The sequence below is a fragment of the Saccopteryx bilineata genome, chromosome 2 (assembly GCF_036850765.1).
Source record: "Saccopteryx bilineata isolate mSacBil1 chromosome 2, mSacBil1_pri_phased_curated, whole genome shotgun sequence".
Lineage (NCBI taxonomy): Eukaryota > Metazoa > Chordata > Mammalia > Chiroptera > Emballonuridae > Saccopteryx > Saccopteryx bilineata.
In genome coordinates, this window is record NC_089491.1 from 311,122,018 (window position 1) to 311,141,345 (window position 19,328).

The 19,328-nt window shown below is 40.8% G+C and overlaps 1 protein-coding gene across 4 annotated transcripts in view; it reads right to left on the bottom strand.

Moving 5' to 3' along the window:
* The window catches only part of LOC136326190 (uncharacterized), an 82,369-nt gene that overhangs the window by 7,943 nt on the left and 55,098 nt on the right, over nt 1-19,328 (bottom strand). Inside the window, exon 1 of one of the 4 annotated variants that reach the window (XM_066261744.1) lies at nt 3,355-3,557. The exons of 2 other annotated variants lie outside the window; for them this stretch is intronic. The gene's annotated coding sequence lies outside the window, so the exon portion shown is untranslated. Of the gene's footprint in view, nt 1-2,909; nt 3,048-3,354; nt 3,558-19,328 lie in introns of those variants that run through there. One more of the 4 variants, XM_066261746.1, reaches the window with a different exon arrangement.

The window sequence follows — 19,328 nt, forward strand, 5'->3', positions numbered from 1 at the left end:
AAATGAGAAAGGAAGGAAAAACCACTAAAACCCAAAATGCAAGCTGGAGTACTGTAGCCCAAATCCATCCTGATGAAGACTTGGGAAGTTTAGAAACTGCAGAATCCACCTGACACAAAAGCCTCATTCTAATCATTGTTTCTGACTTTCTTTCTCCACAACCAAGAATAGTCACCAATGGTCACAAAATGACCTTTTATTTCCTATCTTCTCTATGTCCTGTTCTTAGCATGGTTGGAGATGCTGAGGAAAATACCGAAAGCTTAAAATGAAAGTGACCATAAGGTAATTTAACTTTGGAAAATCAGTTGGTCTAGAGCAGGAATTCTTAACTTGGGATCTACTGCCTTCCAAGGGGTCTGTGGAGAGACTTGAGGTGTGAGGGGGCAGCTGTGAACTTTCTGGGTAAACTTCCATCTTCATAGTTACTAACCTCTAAGTCAAAGTTAGCACTGCCTTCAACTGTGAACACAGTCAACGACAGGCAGTGGCAATCCTGTGACACCAAGAGAAACCAAAGACACTTCCATATCATATTATAGTTGTTGCAGGTATGGCCTCATAGTATTTATACTCATCCTTACTTCAAAATTATATTTTCATTAGACTGCAGCTACTTTTTGCTATTTAATGTGTTATAAAGAAGGATATAAGTGACCATATCACAATTTTTAATGTTTTAATAACTGTTTCCATGTCATCTGTAATTCTCTCTTATGCATTAAAAAAAACACAATTCTCAGAAGGGTTCCTAATGATTCAGTAGATTGCCAAAAAGGTACATGGGACATGTATGGTTAAGAACCCTTCACCTAGAGCAAATAAAGTTTCTATAGACCCTAACATCATAGGCACCAGGTCATTCTACCAATGCTATTTCATAGTTGAAGAAAATTAAGCCACCAGAAAGTCAAGTAACATATCCAAGGTCACACAAATTTTGGGTTGGTCTCAGCCTAAGGTTAGCACTCACAGCATATCTATTCCCACTCTCCCACAGGGACATCTGCTTACATTTCTACAATTGTGATAACTATTTTTGTCTTGCCACTAAATGAAGAAGAAGCATCACCTTTCAAAACTATTACAAAAACAAAACTCAGACAATAGAACAAGACAGATGTATAAGCTTCTTCTTTTTCAAATGTGCTAATAATTGCTACAAAAGCTGAATTTGGTCTGTGTTCCTGAGACAGTGAGAAAAAGGTTGGGATATATAATAATATCTCATTTTCAGAAAAGTTCAAAGCACTTTGCAGGTAGGCATTAACTTGTTAAGCACTGCAATGCATTATGAGAGGTCTGGGCAGTGGTATCACATCATACACAGGAAAACTGGAGAATAAATCAGGTTTGTTCAAAGTCACACAAAAGTCAATGGGAATGCCAGCTTCTTGATGACTACATCCAAGTCACCACAATCAAATACTTGGTTGATATGCTTGTGAAACTGCTATACTTTTCCCCCCTATAAGCTAGAGAGAATTTCCTTTTCATTTAGAGAAGCAGACATTTTTGAAGGCTAGGAGGAAAATATCCCATAGAATAAATTCCAATGTACATAAGTACGTTTTCACTTATGCTAGTCATCTAAGAATCCAGGTCAGGAATCCTTAGCTGAAACGCTAAATTACATACAACTTGCCTTATATCAAGAGAACAGTATGGAAATTGTTCCTTCAACTTTTAGTCAATTACCTTCTTATCTATCTACCATATCTCATGGAACCATTATCATCTTACATTCAAAACTGTTATTACAACGTAATATATTAATGGTTCAGTACTATAGATTCCAGGTCCTAAAGCTATGCAATGTCACCCCTGATTCAACTTTACATTAAAATTTCTCTTCTTATCCAAACCACCAATTAATAGAATCCTTATTCTTCAAAGCATCCATCTAACCACCTGCTCCTTTTATTAATCCATCTGTCTTTAACAGCTTGGGTCTTTTTCACTAGTTAGGAAGGAGGTCTCTCTTAAATTCGTACTTAGGACCATAACATTATTCACACTAGCATTAATTTCTTGTTAAAACTTCCCAAATTATTAGTACCCAGTCAAAAAAATCAACAGGACTATTATCTACGTTATGTCCCTGAAGAATCAAAGCTTCTTAACCCGCACATGAATCTTACCCACCAAATATTCTTTACCCCAATCCATTTCTCAATTATTTCACTACTTATCTTTCCCACCTGCTAAATCTGATTATCATTTTGTGCTCAATGCACAAAAATCCAAATCTCTGACCCAAGAATGAACACTTAATTCTTGAATATATCAAATGTCAGCAAATACTCTACCACAGCCCATAAATCAAAATGTAACTCTTCGCACAGCCACTCATTTCCCCACTAAAGTCACTGGCAGGGATCTATCCATGTTTGCCTTAACCAAAGTCTAACATTCCCACCTCAGAGTCTCTCTCCACCAACGGGTAGTTATGCTCACTTCTATACTCTAATAACTGCTTAGTCCCCAAATGGACTGCAATTTAGGCTCTAAGTCACTCCTCTCCATCACATACCAGGGCTCTTGGAGGACAGATTTCAGGACTTCTGCTTCAGGCTTAGGAGCCTTCACTTAAGGCCCCCAACAACACTATTACAAACCTCTGGCTCTTCCCTCTGAACATTATAACCTGCTGTTGTTTTTGTCAGGATATCTCCATTTCATCAGGCTCACCCAACACTAACCAGTGAGTGACATCTTACTAGTCTTTACAACTTTCAAAGGTCAGTGACTGAGGCTCATTTCGGAAATCCACGACTTACTTCCAAAATGACTCAGTGACCCAGACATCACTACCTCACCTGGGGCCCTTTACCACTCGTATATAGTTTTCTTAGCTTTCACTTTCCCCGACCCTTCAACAAGTCACTGGCCTGCAAAGTCCCCTTTACCTCTCTATCCATCTTTAGGGTCTTACAGACGCCATCAAACTCAATCCGAATTCCCTTTTTTAATTCTTCATCTCGCTCCTCCAATGCCCCTTCATCCCAGAACTCTAGGACCTTTCCATCTCTTCCAGCCTCTCCAAGCACTGCTTGGGACACCACCTCTAAAAAATAGAGAGATACCTCCACTCTCCCCACTGCTCACTGAGCTCAGGGTAGAGGACGACTCCCACCTTCCCGCACAGGTCCCTCCAGACTCAACTCACTAAATCCGCAACCTCGACCGCCCCCTTTTCTCTTCCCCTCTCTACCCCGCCCCACGGGTTTCCGTGCCCCTGGCTATCCCTGCCCCCAAACCGGCTCAAAACACGCGGACGTGGACTCGTCTCCCTGAATCCGCCCGCACCTCTCGGGCTCGCGTCCTTCCCCTCCCCCCTGAGGTGCCACTTACCCCCGAGGCAGGAGTGGGGGAGGGGAGAGGAGGAGCGGAGTAAGGGAGGGGGCTTCGGTCCCTGGCCGCTCTCAGCCCCGGGGGGCCGGGGCCGGGGCTAGCTGCAGCGCAGCGTCTCCCCCCGGCAGCGGCAGCGGCGGCAGCGGCGCCGTCCCACTCCCGCAGGCATACATAGGATCCATTGTCCACCGGTACCTCCCCCTTTCCGGCTCCCCCCTCCGGGTACCGCCCCTTCCCCCTCCCCTCAGTCCTCCCCCGGCCGCGCCGCGCCGCGCCACGAAAAGTAACGCGGACCACGCCACGGACGCGAGCGGAGCAGTGTCCCCCCACCCCCCGGCCCGGACGTCCCGCCCGGCGAGGGAAGGGGACTGCCCCTCCCCGTCTCAGCAACGGGCCTAGCCGCTGGGAAGGGCCCGCCCCCATCCAAGGGAATGTCACTTATTCCCCCTCCCGGAACGCGCGCGATGGTACCAACCCGGCCGCTTCCTCCTCCCCATCCCCGGCCTTCCCGGAGAGGTACCGCGCCCGCCCCGCCCACCCAAGTAGCTCCGCCTCCTCGACCCCGCCCCTCCCGCCAATATTTTACTATGGGACCGCCCACCTCCTGCTTTGCATGAACACGCCCAGCGAGCTCCCTCCCCCGTAAATCCTTCGGCCAGAGGTGACGCCTATTCCCTACCTTAAAGTGGTAGAGCCCTCTTTCTCAACTTAAAAGAACCTCCCCAAAGGACGGCAGGGTGGGAGGTAGCCAGGAAGGGTATTTTCTTTCTCGCACACTCCTCCCCATTCACACACTCACCCGGCCTCCCCTACCAGCTTCTGCAGCACTGGGGAGCAACCCAAAGGTACTGGAAAAGGCGCGGAGGGGGTTAGAGCCGCGTGGAATTTGGCCATCTTTGACAGAAACGAATTGGGAGCTGCTGAAATGAGTCTTTCCCTCACACTTGCCTGCTTCCCTGGTCCTGGCCTAGTCCTCAATCTTTAAGGCTACCCCCTCCAGGATGCAATTCCATCCTTCCCCATTCTCTCGAAGGTCCCTTGTCTTCACCCCTCAATCTCTTCACTGACTTTGCGTTGCAGGCTTTCTCTCCACCCCACAGGAGCAGCACCCTCGGGGTTGCACTCTCCTCCACCCTCTTCAAAGCAGGTTCTCGCAAGGGTCCTGCAAGGTGGCTGCTGCGGGCTCTCTCCTTCCATATCCGGCCCAGCCCAGGCTCATTCACGCATTGCTACCTAATGTCCATAGGGGACCTTCTGCCCAAATCCTCGAATGGCTGCGCTACCGCTTTTTAATTGCAGTATCGCTCCCCAGATTTTCCGGGAGGCCCCTGCTTTGGAGAGCTCAAAGCCGGGGCATTTAGGTGCTGTCCCCTGTGAAGTGAGAAAGTAACCCATTAGGTTGCACTATTTCTCTGCAGGAAAAAATGACAGCATCATGGTGAGCGCATGTTGCTGAATAAAACTGAGTCTGGCTACTCCTGTTTTATCTTTGTGGCCCTTGTTGTTGCCATGACAAATGGTTATTACAGACCTGTCTGCTCCACAGCCCTCCCCAGAAACACACTGTTGTGACATCTCTGTGTTTGTAGAGTCTTAATGTGAGATGTTTCTGCAACTATGTGCACTGGCTTCACAGCTTTTCTGAATCACCTAAGTGAAGACTGCCTATGTTTTATTCTCCCAGAAGATAGATGGAAGCAACATGGCTAAGAGAAGAAGATAAATTTTCTTCTGCTTTTGCTTCTACTGCCCACGTTTTTAACCAGGCTACTTATTTCTGTGTCTGCTTCCCTGTCTATAAAATAGGAAGCATTCCTTGGGGCAGTCTTTGAACTAATGGTGCTGGTTATAGATGATACAGGAGAGCCCTAAATAATAATAATAATAATAATAATAATAATAATAATAATAAAGCCTTGGAAGCCATTTAAAACTCTTGACTGGTCATATAACTACCTATACCATGTCTCCCCAGCTTAGATTCTATGAAAAACTTTTTTTCATAGCAAGATGTTTTCTCTGTCTTCCATTATGACTGAGGATATAAATATAGGGAAAAACAGACAATAGTAGGTATAAACAATATGAACCTAAGATCAATTAAAGGGTTCTAGTGGAAAATAACTGAAATAAAATGTTTTAGGGGGCTAGTTTTTTTGGCAGTAAAACATTTGATGTAACCTAGATAAGAACTCTGTAAATGAAGGCAGGAGGAAAGTCAGGTATGGACATATGAAAAAACAACTAAACCCAAGAGACATTTGGGATTGCTAATGTAGGTGGAAAGAAGGGATTCACAGACTGTCTCTATAAGAATAAAAGCACTACTAAAATAAACTCCTGAGTGGGGTATTCCAGGCCAGATCACCTTTACTCAGGATACTCAAAAGCAAGCTCATTATAACAATAATACATGTGCAGAACATCTTAACCATTTTATTAGGCAGTATACCTTCACTCCACTATATGTGTCAAAGTTCAAAATTATTTACTGAGCCAGAAGAAGAATGTAAACGAGTATTAAATGTGAAACACTAGGGTAAAGGGGCATTTAATATTAAGAATTTAAGCATGCTTAGAAGTCATGAAATCTAATGATTAAGTGGTCCATAGTAATGATAATTTAACTACATTGCACTTGGGATAGAAATGTTTTAAAACATGATTTATCCTGTCAAATATCTATTTTACTAGAATTTGTATCCTCTGAATGTTCCAACTTCCATGAATTTCTATTCCATCTCACCTGAGAAAGAATAAAGAAAGAAAGAAAAAAGCCTGTTTATTTGGCTGTATAGGGATCAAGCATACTGTGTATGTGTGTGTGTGTGTGTGTGTGTGTGTGTGTGTGTGTGTATACTAATGGAGAATGAGGAAATCATTTTTTAAAGAATCTTATAAATAAAGGTTTAAACTATTTCTGCTATTCTAGAAATTCTAAGATAGACTATAAACCAGGGGTCGGGAACCTATGGCTCGCGAGCCAGATGTGGCTCTTTTGATGGCTGCATCTGGCTCACAGACAAAGTCTTTAATAATATAAAAAAATAACGTTAAAAATATAAAACATTCTCATGTATTACAATCCATTCATTTCCTAACGCTCATGTTCATGGTTGCAGGTGGCTGGAGCCAATCACAGCTGTCCTCCGGGACAACACCAAATTTTTATTGGATAATATGTAACGTACACAGGTTGTGGTACAGCTCTCACGGAATTACATTTTAAAATATGTGGCGTTCATGGCTCTCTCAGCCAAAAAGTTTCCCGACCCCTGCCATAAACCATTTTTTAATCCAAATGGTAAAACTATTTTAAAAAATGAAGGCTTTTGACACTAATGAGACCTGGGTTTTATTTTTTTGCTTTCTGAAATTTCTCATAATGATGATCAGCAGCCACTGTGATGCAAACATGGATGATATAAGACTAGCTTCTTAATTTTTCAACTAATTACAGCATCTGTTATTTAAGTTTGCTTCCAGTCTGTTTTTACCTGTAAAATCCACTTTCAAAATGCTTTTGTTCCCTTAGCTCTTGATAAACTTATACCTAAAATTTAAGGTTGGAAAGAACCCCCTCCAATTTACAGAAAAGAATTCTAAGACAGATGTTTAATGACCTGCCAAGATTATACCCACTTTTAGGGAGAAGAATTTAAATCCAACACCCTACAGTATTGTTCTAACTTCCACAGATTGTTCATTCTTAACAATATTTATTGTTGAAAGAGAGAACATGAAGTTCTACCTTAAGAATGATGAAATTAAAACTCATAACTAGTGTTATAAGAGGCCCTTGGTCAAAACCCTCAGTTTGGCCACAATTTCCTGCTGCTTATACTGTTTCTTACTAATTCCCCTACCTCACTGTCCAAACCAAATTTGGTGAATTTCAACCCCAAAGGAATACTACCAAGAGACTCATTTATTTATGACAGAAAATGAAGGATTAAATGGAACAGCACTGCCTAACCAGGCAATAGTTGATAGAGCATCAGCCTGGGGTGCTGAGGACCCAGGATCGAAACCCTGAAGTTGCCTACTTGAGCATAGGGTTGCAGGCTTGAGCAGGGGATCGTAGACATGACCCCACAGTCACTGGCTTGAGCCCAAGATTGCTGGATTGAGCAAGGGGTCACTGGCTCGACTGGAGTCCCCCCCCTCCTCAAGGCACATATGAGAAAGCAATCAATGAACAATTAAGGTGCCGCAACTATGAGTTGATGCTTCTCATCTATCTCCCTTCCTGTTTGTCTCTCTCATATATATATATATATATATATATATATATATATATATATATATATATATCGCTTAAAAAAATAAAATAATAAAATAAAACAGCACCTAGACTCTCCCAGTGCTATTATGCAATGCTGTAATAATATAGCCAGGAAGTGATTTTTTTTTTTTTTTAGATTGCCTATGAAAGAGAAACAAATCTCCCTCGCCTAGTTTTACCAATCCATTTAAGTGAATGGGAAGTCCCAGAGCTTTATTCCAGCTGGGAAAATTTAGGGCTGTCTGTTTTGTAATGTAGGAATCAATATTCCCACCTCCTTTCTTCCTGCAGCTCCACCTGGGGCCATTGGCACTATGACCTGAGCTCTGGTCCTTTTCTGTGTCATCAGGTATCTGCTTTCCACAGTTTGGGGATTAAAGGTACCACATCTGAAAGTTCTGACAGATCTGTGATGTGACAGATCCCTTACGAAAGCACCACCAATGTTTCCCCTCTATTTTCACTCTTAAACCTTCCCTCATTGTTTGCCTTTTAAAATTCAAGTTATGGGACATCTGCTATTTTCTGAGCCCTAAACGACTAACATATAAATGTTGATCCCTCCCCCAGTTTAACCATAGTTCATATGGCTTAACAAGAAACAACCTAGGTGTTCCCATGTGCTCTAACCATTTCTCCCCCAATCTCTTGATCTTCCTGCCAGTCCTTTACACACACAGTTCTTTACATCTGTACTTAGAGTCCCACATCACTTTTCCTCTTCAATTTCCACTAATTCACTACTATTTCCTTTCTTATTTTTCACGTCTTTCTCAACAATAATTCTGTGTATTTCTAATACTTCATTCCATTGTCTTCTCCTAGACATTTCTCTAGGAGTTTTGCCCTTCAGATACACCTATTTTATTCTTCCTGGGTTCTGCCTTCACTGCTGGACTCATTCCATTTCTCACAATCAGCCTCGCCAGCTTCTATGAAACTGCTCCTCAACTACTGCAGCTTTGACCTTAGGATCCAGTTTGCTGTCACTAGCCACATTGCCTTTTAGGAATTTTAGACCACTCATCATTCCAGCAATGCAAAGTCCTAATGCTGAAATGTATTCCATATTTCTTTGTTTTCGCTCCTGGGCTTCCAAACATTACTAGAAAAAAAACATTAAATCACTAAGAAATGGACCCCAACTAAAATTCAGGAGATAAAACTTCAATTAAACTTTAATAGTTTTTACTTGGAAATCCTTTTAAGTATTCTCTTTGCCTCATATATCATTTCCTATAGCATTTATTCCAAATTTCATCTACTACTTCTACTTTGGAAGACCAACCATGTCATCTTATCCCACCTCTGAAGGGTTTTTCTTAGCTATCTCTCTCTCTTCCATTTACTTATACTTTGTTTTAGTATCTACTGTAAAATCTTTCTGATACCAATGTTCTTTTTTCCCCTTCCTTTCTATTCCCAATATATTCAGAGGGTAGCCTACATTCTTTGCCACCGCAATTCATTTTCCCACTCTGTAATAACCCAACCATCGTACTAAAATTCTCTCTTCAGCATGACCAAACCTAATCACCAAATCCATCAAATGAATATCTTTTTCTTTCTGAATCTCTTAGAGTTTGAATTCTAAGTATAATAATATTCTGATTGTCTTCTTCCTCCCACCAATTTTTAACATGATTTGGTATATACAATGAAATGATTACAGCATTGTGTGATTAACACCCATCATCTCACATAGATATAATTTGTGTTTATGTGATGAGAACTTTTAAAAACTACTCTTTTAGCAACGTTCAAATATACAATACAGTATTATTGACTATAGTCACCATGCTGCCTGGACCTATGCATCTTTTAACTGGAAATTTGTACCTTTTGGAGACTTTTTTGCATTTCCCCACCAATCTGTTCTCTGTTTCTGTGAAGTTTTTGTTTGTTTGTTTGTATTTCACATATAAATGAGATCACATAGTATTTGTCTTTCTCTATCTGCCTTATTTCACTTAGTATAATACCCTCAAGTTCCATCCATGTTAGTGTAAGTGACAGGATTTTTTTCTTTCTTTCTTTTGTGGCTGAATAATATTCAACCATATACACCCACATTTTCTTTATCCACTCATCTGGTGATGGACACTTAGATTTTTTCCACGTCTATTGTACATAATGCTGCAATGAACATGCAAGAACAGATATCTCCTCAAGATAGTGATATCATTTCTTGCAGATAGATACCTATAGGTGTGTCTTCTTTATTGATTTAAATTCTTCTTTTGTCTTCTAATTTTTATTTCCTCAGAGTCCTTGGTTCTTTTAGCTTTCTCTCTCCAATTCTCCCTAGGATATCTCTCTCACTAACTTTAGTCATCACCTCTCTGCAGATGATCAACACGTCTACATTTCTAGTTCAGGCTTCTCTTGAGTTTAAATCCTGAATTTCTATCTACTCAGCTTGTCCATCTAGAAGTCAATTTCAGATGTCAAAGAATAATCTAAGCATGTTTCAAAATTAAGTCTTTCTTCTAAATTGATTGTCTTTCACTTAAGACTCAAAATTTTGGAGTAATCCTTACTCAAAATCTTCATATGTCTATATATCTTCTCAGTCACCAGTGTCCACAAATTCATCCTTAAATCATTTTTTTATTTTCTTCTCCCAAGTTGAGACTCTTTTCAGGGACAGAGAGAGAGAGTCAGAGAGAGGGATAGATTGGGACAGACAGACAGGAATGGAGAGAGATGAGAAGCATCAATCGTCAGTTTTTCATTGCGACACCGTAGCTATTCATTGATTGCTTTCTCATATGTGCCTTGACCGCAGGCCTTCAGCTGGCCAAGTAACCCCTTGCTCAAGCCAGCGACCTTGGGTCCATGCTGGTGAGCTTTTGCTCAAACCAGATGAGCCCGCGCTCAAGCTGGTGACCTCGGGGTCTCGAACCTGAGTCCTCTGCATCTCAGTCCGATGCTCTATCCACTGCGCCACCGTCTAGTCAGGCCCAAATTGAGACTCTTATAATAGTCTCAAAGTAGACATTCCTGACTCCAGCCTCTCCCTACATCAGTTAATTCTCCATGTTTTTTCCAGATAGCTCTTCCTTAAAGACCCATTTTTATATAATATAGTTCATGCAGTGACAATTCCTCTGTAGTTACATAAGGCCTACTAGCTCTTCTGGGCCCAACTAGGGCCCTTCTACTCTAAGATTTCAACAATGTGTAATAACAGGAACAATATGGACTTTAGAGTCACCTGGACCTGGGTTTGAATACTGGACTGTATTTTACTCAACAAGTAACCTCAAACAAAAGAAAAAAAATGTTATTTTATTTCTCATTAATTTTAGTAGTAGATGTTTATATCTACTAATTTTAGAACATATGCAAACTTTTAATATCATCTACCTTTAGTCATAGCTCCCAGTCTTCTCCTCTATTTCAAGAGGAGGACCTTACACCTCTTTGTGTTCTGCAGTCATTTCGTCATTGTTATATTTATTGAACACCTATGTGCAGAGCATTTGGGCAATTATATGAATCAGAATTCAATTTTGTCCTTATAGTGTAATCAGACTGATATAGGAGATTCGTTCATTCATTCATTCATTCGAAAAAAGAGTTTAGTAAGTGCCTCATTTGTGCCAGGTATCATGAAAAGTAATGAAGATTCAAATAAGCATAACACATGTTCCCTGCTGTTGAGATGTAGGATCTATCTAGTTAGGAATGTTGACATTTATAATTAATTCTAATAAGTGCTAAGATATGAGTAAATATCAGGTGTTTGGACACACAGAGGAGAGGTATCTGATCCAGACAGGAGAGTTGAGAAATGCAAGAAGACCTGAGTAGAATCTTAAAGAATGCACAGGAGCCAGCCAAGTAAAGGACTCAGCAATATGCAAAGGTTCCCCTGTGTGACAATGTATATAAATAACCACAATACAGGATAAAAAGTAATAAATAAGTGGCAGAACAGAAGCAAAGAATAAAATGGCAATTATAGAAGATCTATTATTCAAGAGTTGGGTGAGGTGAACAGAACCTGCTTCATGGAAGTGGTGGTATTTGAAGCGACCCGAAGGGGTCAGGGATCAGGTTGATTCAGAAGACATGCAGTGGGGTCAGATGCCTCTTTGTCTTTTTAGTATTCTTTGCAGTGCCCTGCATGCACACATCTGCTGTGATGATGATGATGATGATGTTGTTGTTTTTTTTCCTTTGCAAGGGAAGATTCATGATTCAACAATGTTTTCTGGGTTGAGAGGCTCTCAATCAGACTGTCTAGCTTTGAATCCCAGCTCTGCCATTAGAGGGTTGTGTGATCTTAGAAAAATTACTTAACTTCTCTAAGGTTCTGCTTTTTCTTCCATAAAGTGGAGAAACAATATTTTCCTCACAGGGTAGTGTGAGGAATATATGAGTGACTGCATGTAGGAAGAGTGCCTGGCACATAGTTGGTTACTATTATTATACGTGGTATTTCTGAATTATCTACAATGGAATTGGCTTTAGGGGAGATTTTAGGAGCACTAAAAAGATCATCTTCTCAATACTTCACTTGTTTTCACAACAAATCTCATCTTACTCATTGGTAGCTCTTCAACTTTCCTAACATGCTCCTTTAAGTTCTGCTACTACAAATTTATACCTTTGGATTTAAGATGTAAACTCCCCAAGTCCTTGGGAAGGATAAAACAATAAAGGGTTAGCTATGTTTTATTTTAATAATTTATCTGGCCAGACTTCTGTTCTCCTTAAATTGCTAATGGTAGTGAGGGACTCCTGTGGGGAAGAAAGAAAAAGGTTAATTCTGAAGCTTGGAGAACCTTCCCCAGAAAGTCAAGCTAGAAGGAAATACTCAGAGGACTTTCTGTGGGCAATAGGTCCTCTGGGATTGAAGAAAGGGGTGAGTTTAAAGAGAGATGCCCTGAAGTGATAAGAAAAAGAAAAAAAGGTCATCTGTGTCAATAAAGACAAGCTTTTACTAAGTTAAACAGTGCTGACCTTGAGATGGGGACTCTATCTACTACCCCTTTTTCCACTCCATGCTGTGTTTCACAATAAATAACTTTGCTCAGGATCAGTCTGGATTATATTAATAAAGGAAACTAACAGGTGATCAAGAAACTCCTGGTTTTAAATTTTTATAATGACATTAACATTCCTAGTTATTATTTACCAATCAAAAATTAATAAGCACCTAATATGTATCTAGTGCTGAATTAGAGTGAGAATTTCATTAGAAGATGAAGAAATAGACCTTGTCAAATCTTACGGTTTAGTTGAGGGGGGAAAAAGTTTAGCAACAATTAATTCCTAAACTATATTATAGACATGATAGACATTCATAAATTCTGAATTTCCAAAAGGAAAAAAGCAATTAGTAGAGACTGAAGAAGCAAGTGATCGTTTGAAGGATCAGAAGTTGAACTGGGTCTTCAAGAATAGGATTGGGGCAATTCCAGGAGGGGAAGATTACTCAGGAAGAAGAGACAAGGAACCAAGCCAGAGAATAAAAGGAGAACAACATATATGTGGACAGAAAATGATAATAGTAAAGATGGTTACAAATAATCGTAATGACAGCTGTCATTTATTAAGGATTTATCATGTGCATGTGCCATGCACTATTCTAAATACGACATTAATATTGTTTCATTTCAGCTTGGACCCAAGGTCACTGGCTCGAGCAAGGGGTTACTTGCTCTGCTGTAGCCCCACGATCAAGGCACATATGAGAAAGCAATCAATGAACAACTAGGGTGTCACAATGAAAAACTGATGATTGATGCTTCTCATTTCTCTCTGTTTCTGTCTGTCTGTCCCTATCTATCCCTCTCTCTGAGTCTCTCTCTGTCTCTGCAAAAAAAAAGAAAAAAGTAGTAATATTGTTTCATTTAATACACATAATAATTCATGCAGTGTAAACTGTTATTCCCATTTTACAGTTGAGGGGCCAGATGTTTCAAGGGGTAAGTAACAGTCTTAAAGTCATGTAGCTAAATGGGAGTTTAGATTAAAAACCATGGCAGTCTGAGCAGAAAGCTCTCACTGCCTTACAGCCCAGCCTCTCATCAGTGTGAGTGTTGGCATACAGAGGGGAATACAGCTGGTTAAAAAAGGTGAGAATTCATTACACAGAACATAAACATACAAGAAGGATACACTGAAGAAAAAAAGCCAGTTTGCTGAACACTATATATGAAACAGGCACCTTCCTTACAGTATCATCCTGAATGTGATTTATAATTATCCTATTAGACAGATGACAAAACCAAAATGAAGAGGTTAAATGACTTGCCTAAGCCTCACAACTATTACATAGCACAGTCCAGATTTGAATGCTAGGCTAGTGGTGTCGCTGCTATCCTGCTGTCTCTCTCCTTGAGCAAGGGAAAAAATGCAAGAATAACACCACTGCAATTTGCATGGTTGGTAGTCTTCAAAGCATTTTTATATTCATAAAATAATATATTTTTGAATAATATATATTTAAGGACCAGCCACATCTGGTCCTTATGATAACCACATGACATATTTGGAAGATACCTCCATCACAATGAATAACAATAATCATCATTATAATCATAAAAATAATAATACTAGCCAGCACTGATTGAGTGTTCCCCATACGCCTGACACTGCTAAGGACTTTACATGGACTGTATGGTCGGCCTATAACAACTATATAAGATAGTCTCTATTATTATCCTTACCTTGCACTTGAAGAAACTGGTTCAGAGAGGTTTAAATAACTCAATGAAGGAGGCTGGGCTCCATAAATTATAGAACTAATTCAAAGTCAAGTGATAACGAGTGTGATTCCTGGACTAGAGCACAAATCCCCTGATTTCACATCTGTGCATACCCTTTCCATGCTATTTTTCTGACAATTAATCTGCAGCTACAGGATGAAGATTTGGAGAAAGAACTACACGCAGCAGGGAGAACAGCTGGAAGACAGCAGACTTATAGGTGTGAGATAATGCAGACCCAGGTGGGGAGCGTAAGGGGGATCAAAGAGGTAGCAAATCCAGGTGCTATCCGAGGAAGGCTACAGCCAGCACACTTTGGCAGCGTGTAAATATAAGAGGAAGAAAGAATAGATTATGTTTGGTTTCTAGCCATAAAATTGGTGGAAAGTGGGGCATTGTGGTCCAAAATAGAGATGGTTCAAAAATGATACTAGTCCACACTGCGATAATGCTACCACTAACTAAGAATGGATATAATAAAAAAGACAGACAAGATGTAAAGAACAGCATAGGGTACATGGTCAATAATATTATAATAGTTATTATATAATAACTATTGCTGTGGTGTCAGCTGGGTACTAAAATTATCCGGGGGATCACTCTGTAAATTATATAATTGTCTAACCATTATACTGTACACTTGAAACAAATATAAAAATTTTAAAAAGACAGACAATAGCAAGTGTTGTGAAAATGGAAAGAAACTAACTTTCATACATTATTGGTGGAAATGCAGCCACCTTCAAAAACAGCTTAGTCCTTTCTTTAAAAGTTGAACCTGGCCCTGGCAGGTTGGCTCAGAAGATACAGTGTCAGCTCAGCATGGGGACGTCCCTGGTTGGATCCAATCAGGGTACACATGAGAAGCACCATCTGCTTCTCTTCCCCTCCCTCATTCCAGAGTCAGCCCCAGGCACTGAGGATAGCTCAGTGGATTCAAGCATCGGCCCTAAGGTGGATCCCAGTTGGGGTGCATGTGGGAGTCTGTCTTGTATCTCCTCTCCTCTCACTTAAAAAAAAAAAGTTGAACATAAGTTTACCATGACCCAGCAACTCTACCCTTAAGAGAAATAAAAACATGTCCACATACACTTGTATGTGAACATTAATAGCAGCATTATTCCTAATAGCCAAAAAGTAGAAACAATCCAAATATCCCTCAACTGATGAATACATAAATAAAATGTGGTACGTCCATACAATGGAATATATTCAGAATAAAAAGGAATAAAGTACTGATACATGCTATAACATGGATGCACCTTAAAATCACTATGCTAAGTGAAAGAAGCCAGCTACATTTTCAGGAAAAGCAAATCTGTAGAGACAGAAAGCCAGTGGTGGGATTCAACTGGTTCACACTGGTTTGGCAGAACCGATACCTAACTTTTTGTTGAATTTGGTGAACCGGTTGTTAAAAATGGCACAGGGTTTTCCTTAAGGTGGATTCCTGGGCAGCCGCCCAGTGTGAAAATCAACCTACATTCCTTACTCTTTTTTTTTTTTTTTTGGTATTTTTCTGAAGCTGGAAACGGGGAGGCAGTCAGACAGACTCCTGCATGCGCCCGACAAGGATCCACTCGGCACGCCCACCAGGGGGCGACCCTCTGTGGTGACCAGAGCCACTCTAGCACCTGCGGCAGAGGCCAAGGAGCCATCCCCAGCGTGCTCGGGCCATCTTTTGCTCCAATGGAGCCTCGGCTGCGGAAGAGAGACTGCGAGAGAGAGAGAGAGAGAGAGACAGAGAGAGAGAGAGACACACAGAGAGAGAGAGAGACAGAGAGAGAGAGAGAGAGAGAGACAGAGAGAGACAGAGAGGAAGGAGAAGGGGAGGGGTGGAAAAGCAGATGGGCACTTCTCCTGTGTGCCCTGGCCGGATCAAACCCGGGACTTCCGCATGCGAGGCCGACGCTCTACCACTGAGCCAACCGGCCAGGGCTCCTTACTCTTTTTTAACGTTCATCCGCACAACAGCATATTCTAAGTGCTCATAGTAATGTTCACTCCATCCATAGGTGAAAAAAATTGCAGGTGAAGACACCAATCAAGAAGCAATATGGAAATATCTTAAACAACAGTTTTATTGTTTTTTGTCAGGTATTATTTAATATTTTTCATTAATATTTAAAACTCATAATCTAGTTTTGTGTACCCCTTTTATTGTTCTTATTTAAGTATTAAATGCAGCCTGACCAGGCAGTAGTGCAGTGGATAGAGCATCGGACTGGGATGCAGAGGACCCAGGTTCGAGACCCAGAGGTCGCTAGCTAGAGCGTGGGCTCATCTGGTTTGAGCAAAAGCTCACCAGCTTGGACCCAATGTCGCTGGCTTGAGCAAGGAGTTACTTGGTCTGCTAAAGGCCTGCAGTCAAGGCACATATGAGAAAACAATCAATGAACAACTAAGGTCTCGCAACGAAAAACTGATGATTGATGCTTCTCATCTCTCTCCGTTCCTGTCTGTCTGTCCCTGTCTATCCCTCTCTCTGACTGTAAAAAGAAAAAAAGAAAAAAGAAAAAGCATTAAATACATGCAATAATAAACTACCTTTTGGTATATCTTTTTTTTATACATAAAACAGTCATTAGGGCAGAGAACCAGTTGTTAAATTAGAGGAATCCTGGGGTTATGACAGTCTCGACATAGGACGTTTCAAGTTTACAATGCTCACTCCCATAAAAAACTTTAAAAAATTGAGATGTAAGTGTTTCAGCTTATGCCTTTAGTGTCGTACTTATGACAACACGGGTGAACTAATTTGGTAGCGCGCGCTGGAAGAATATGCAGTATTCTTTTTCTGTGGCTTAGTTGTGTTTTTTTTTTATGCTCTAGATTATGATTTTACAACTGTGCTAGGACAGATAGGTGACTTAGCCTAGGGTGGGTTTCGACTTACACCAAATTCAGGTTACGTTACTGTGGTAGGAACAGAACTATGTGGAACAGAACTGTCCTAACTTGACATAGTATTCTAACACCCCCTGTATTTGAATCCCACCAGCGCAGAAAGCAGATTAGTGGGGGTGGGAATAGGAATAAACTGCAAATGAATATGAGGGATCTTTTGGGGGTGAAGCAAATGGGTTTTTGCACAACAAAATGGATGGTTGCACAACACTGTAAATTTATTGAATCATTGAATTATACATTTAAAATGGGTGAGTTGAAAGTATATAAATTATATCCCAATAAAGCTGCTTTTATAGAAAGGTGGAGCTGGCTTGCCAAAGAAGAAAGAGAGTTAAGTTTTAGAATGACAATCTGACACTGAAGTGGAGATGTCCTGACAGGGGAAAGGGCAGGTTGGAGGTGCAGAGGTGAGGGCTGAAGCAATAAAAATGAATGAGCTCACCAAAGGAAAAGGCACGCGGGAGAAAAGGAAGAGGTCAAGGGCGAAACCTTTGGTGTCACTATCTTTATGGGCAGAGCCAGTGATTTGCCTAGGCTAATTAATGTGGCATTTACCCTGGTAGTTCAAGTTTGGTTAATATTCAAATTTACTTGAGTGTTCATTAAGTATACATTAACAGAGCAGAGGTATGTGCCCTACAGCACAGTAAACAGTAGGGTTAATCTATCTGGGGGAAAATTGCCCTAAGTAACTAAATACACAGGATAACCGGGAATGGACTGAATCTATTCCCTGTATTTTGAAGCTAAAAACAAACAAACAAACAAAAAAAAACACTGCACAAACACTTTTATCCAAATTAGAATTAACATCAGCAGTAGGGAGTGCCGTGTTTCAAGAGCAATGATATTTCACTTAGTAACTAACCACCAAGAAAGATGGGTATTATGCTGAACCATCCCTGGAATCAGGCTCTTTGGGCCGAATATTGACTTCTGAATTAAGAAAGTGCCAGCAGAATCTGACCTGTGGTGGCACAGTGGATAAAGCATCCACCTGGAATGATGAGGTCGTGGGTTCAAAACCCTAGGTTTGCCCGGCCAACGAGCATATGGGAGTTGATGCTTCCTGCTCCTCCCCCCTTCTCTCTTCTCTCTTTCTTTTCTCTAAAAATGAATAAATAAAATCTAAAACAAAAAAACCCAACCGTGCTCAGGGAAGAGGCAGGGAGGGGGGCAAAGAGGGAGGGAGGTGCAAATAAAAAAAAAAGTGCCAGTGGAGACTCTCAGGAAAACTGGTTATTTTTCCACCTCAGAATCCTCATTCTGAGATGTTCCTCCTCAGAGGTTGCTCCTCCTCTAGCTTCCCCTCCCCCACCCTTACCCCACGCTTAGAACCTTGAGGGAGGGGCCCAGGAACTAAAGGTCCCCTCCCTCTTCCAAGGCCTGACAATCCTTTTTGTTTTTCCTTTTACATTTCTGGTGTAAACGAAGCAAATTTAGACTACAGTCCTTAGTTGTGAAAATAAAGGGTAAAGCAATATAAGACTCTAGGGGTTCAAGATAGAGGCCATGGAGTATAGAAAACAGAGCCCAAGGCGAACAACACTGACTTCCAGACCACCCACCACCCACATCATGTGAGGGAGAAGGATGTCGGCTAAAGAGCGTCTCTTAATCCCAGTTCTATGATGGAATCTAAGGCTAGAATTTAGATGGAGTTAAAAATACTGTATACCTTTATTTCACCAACTTCTAACTGAAAGTTATCATTTCCTTCATTTACTGATGAAGGCAATAAATTACAGTATAAGCAGTCCATGACTTCGCCAACAGAACCACAGGTATTTTCATATCACCTTACAGTTGTGGCAGATGTCCCAAATATCGCTTATACTCATCACTACGGCAAAATTGTTATTAGATCTGCCAGTGGACTTTTTCATTAATACTCTAATAAAGAAGTACATATTTTACTACATCACGAACTAGATGCTTTTAGTATTGATCCATTTTCATTGTAACTGTTTTGTAATGCTATTTATTTTATTTTATGAGTTAAAAATTATTATTCTGTCCTTAGGCTTCACCAGACTGCCCATGGGGGTCCGTGTCAC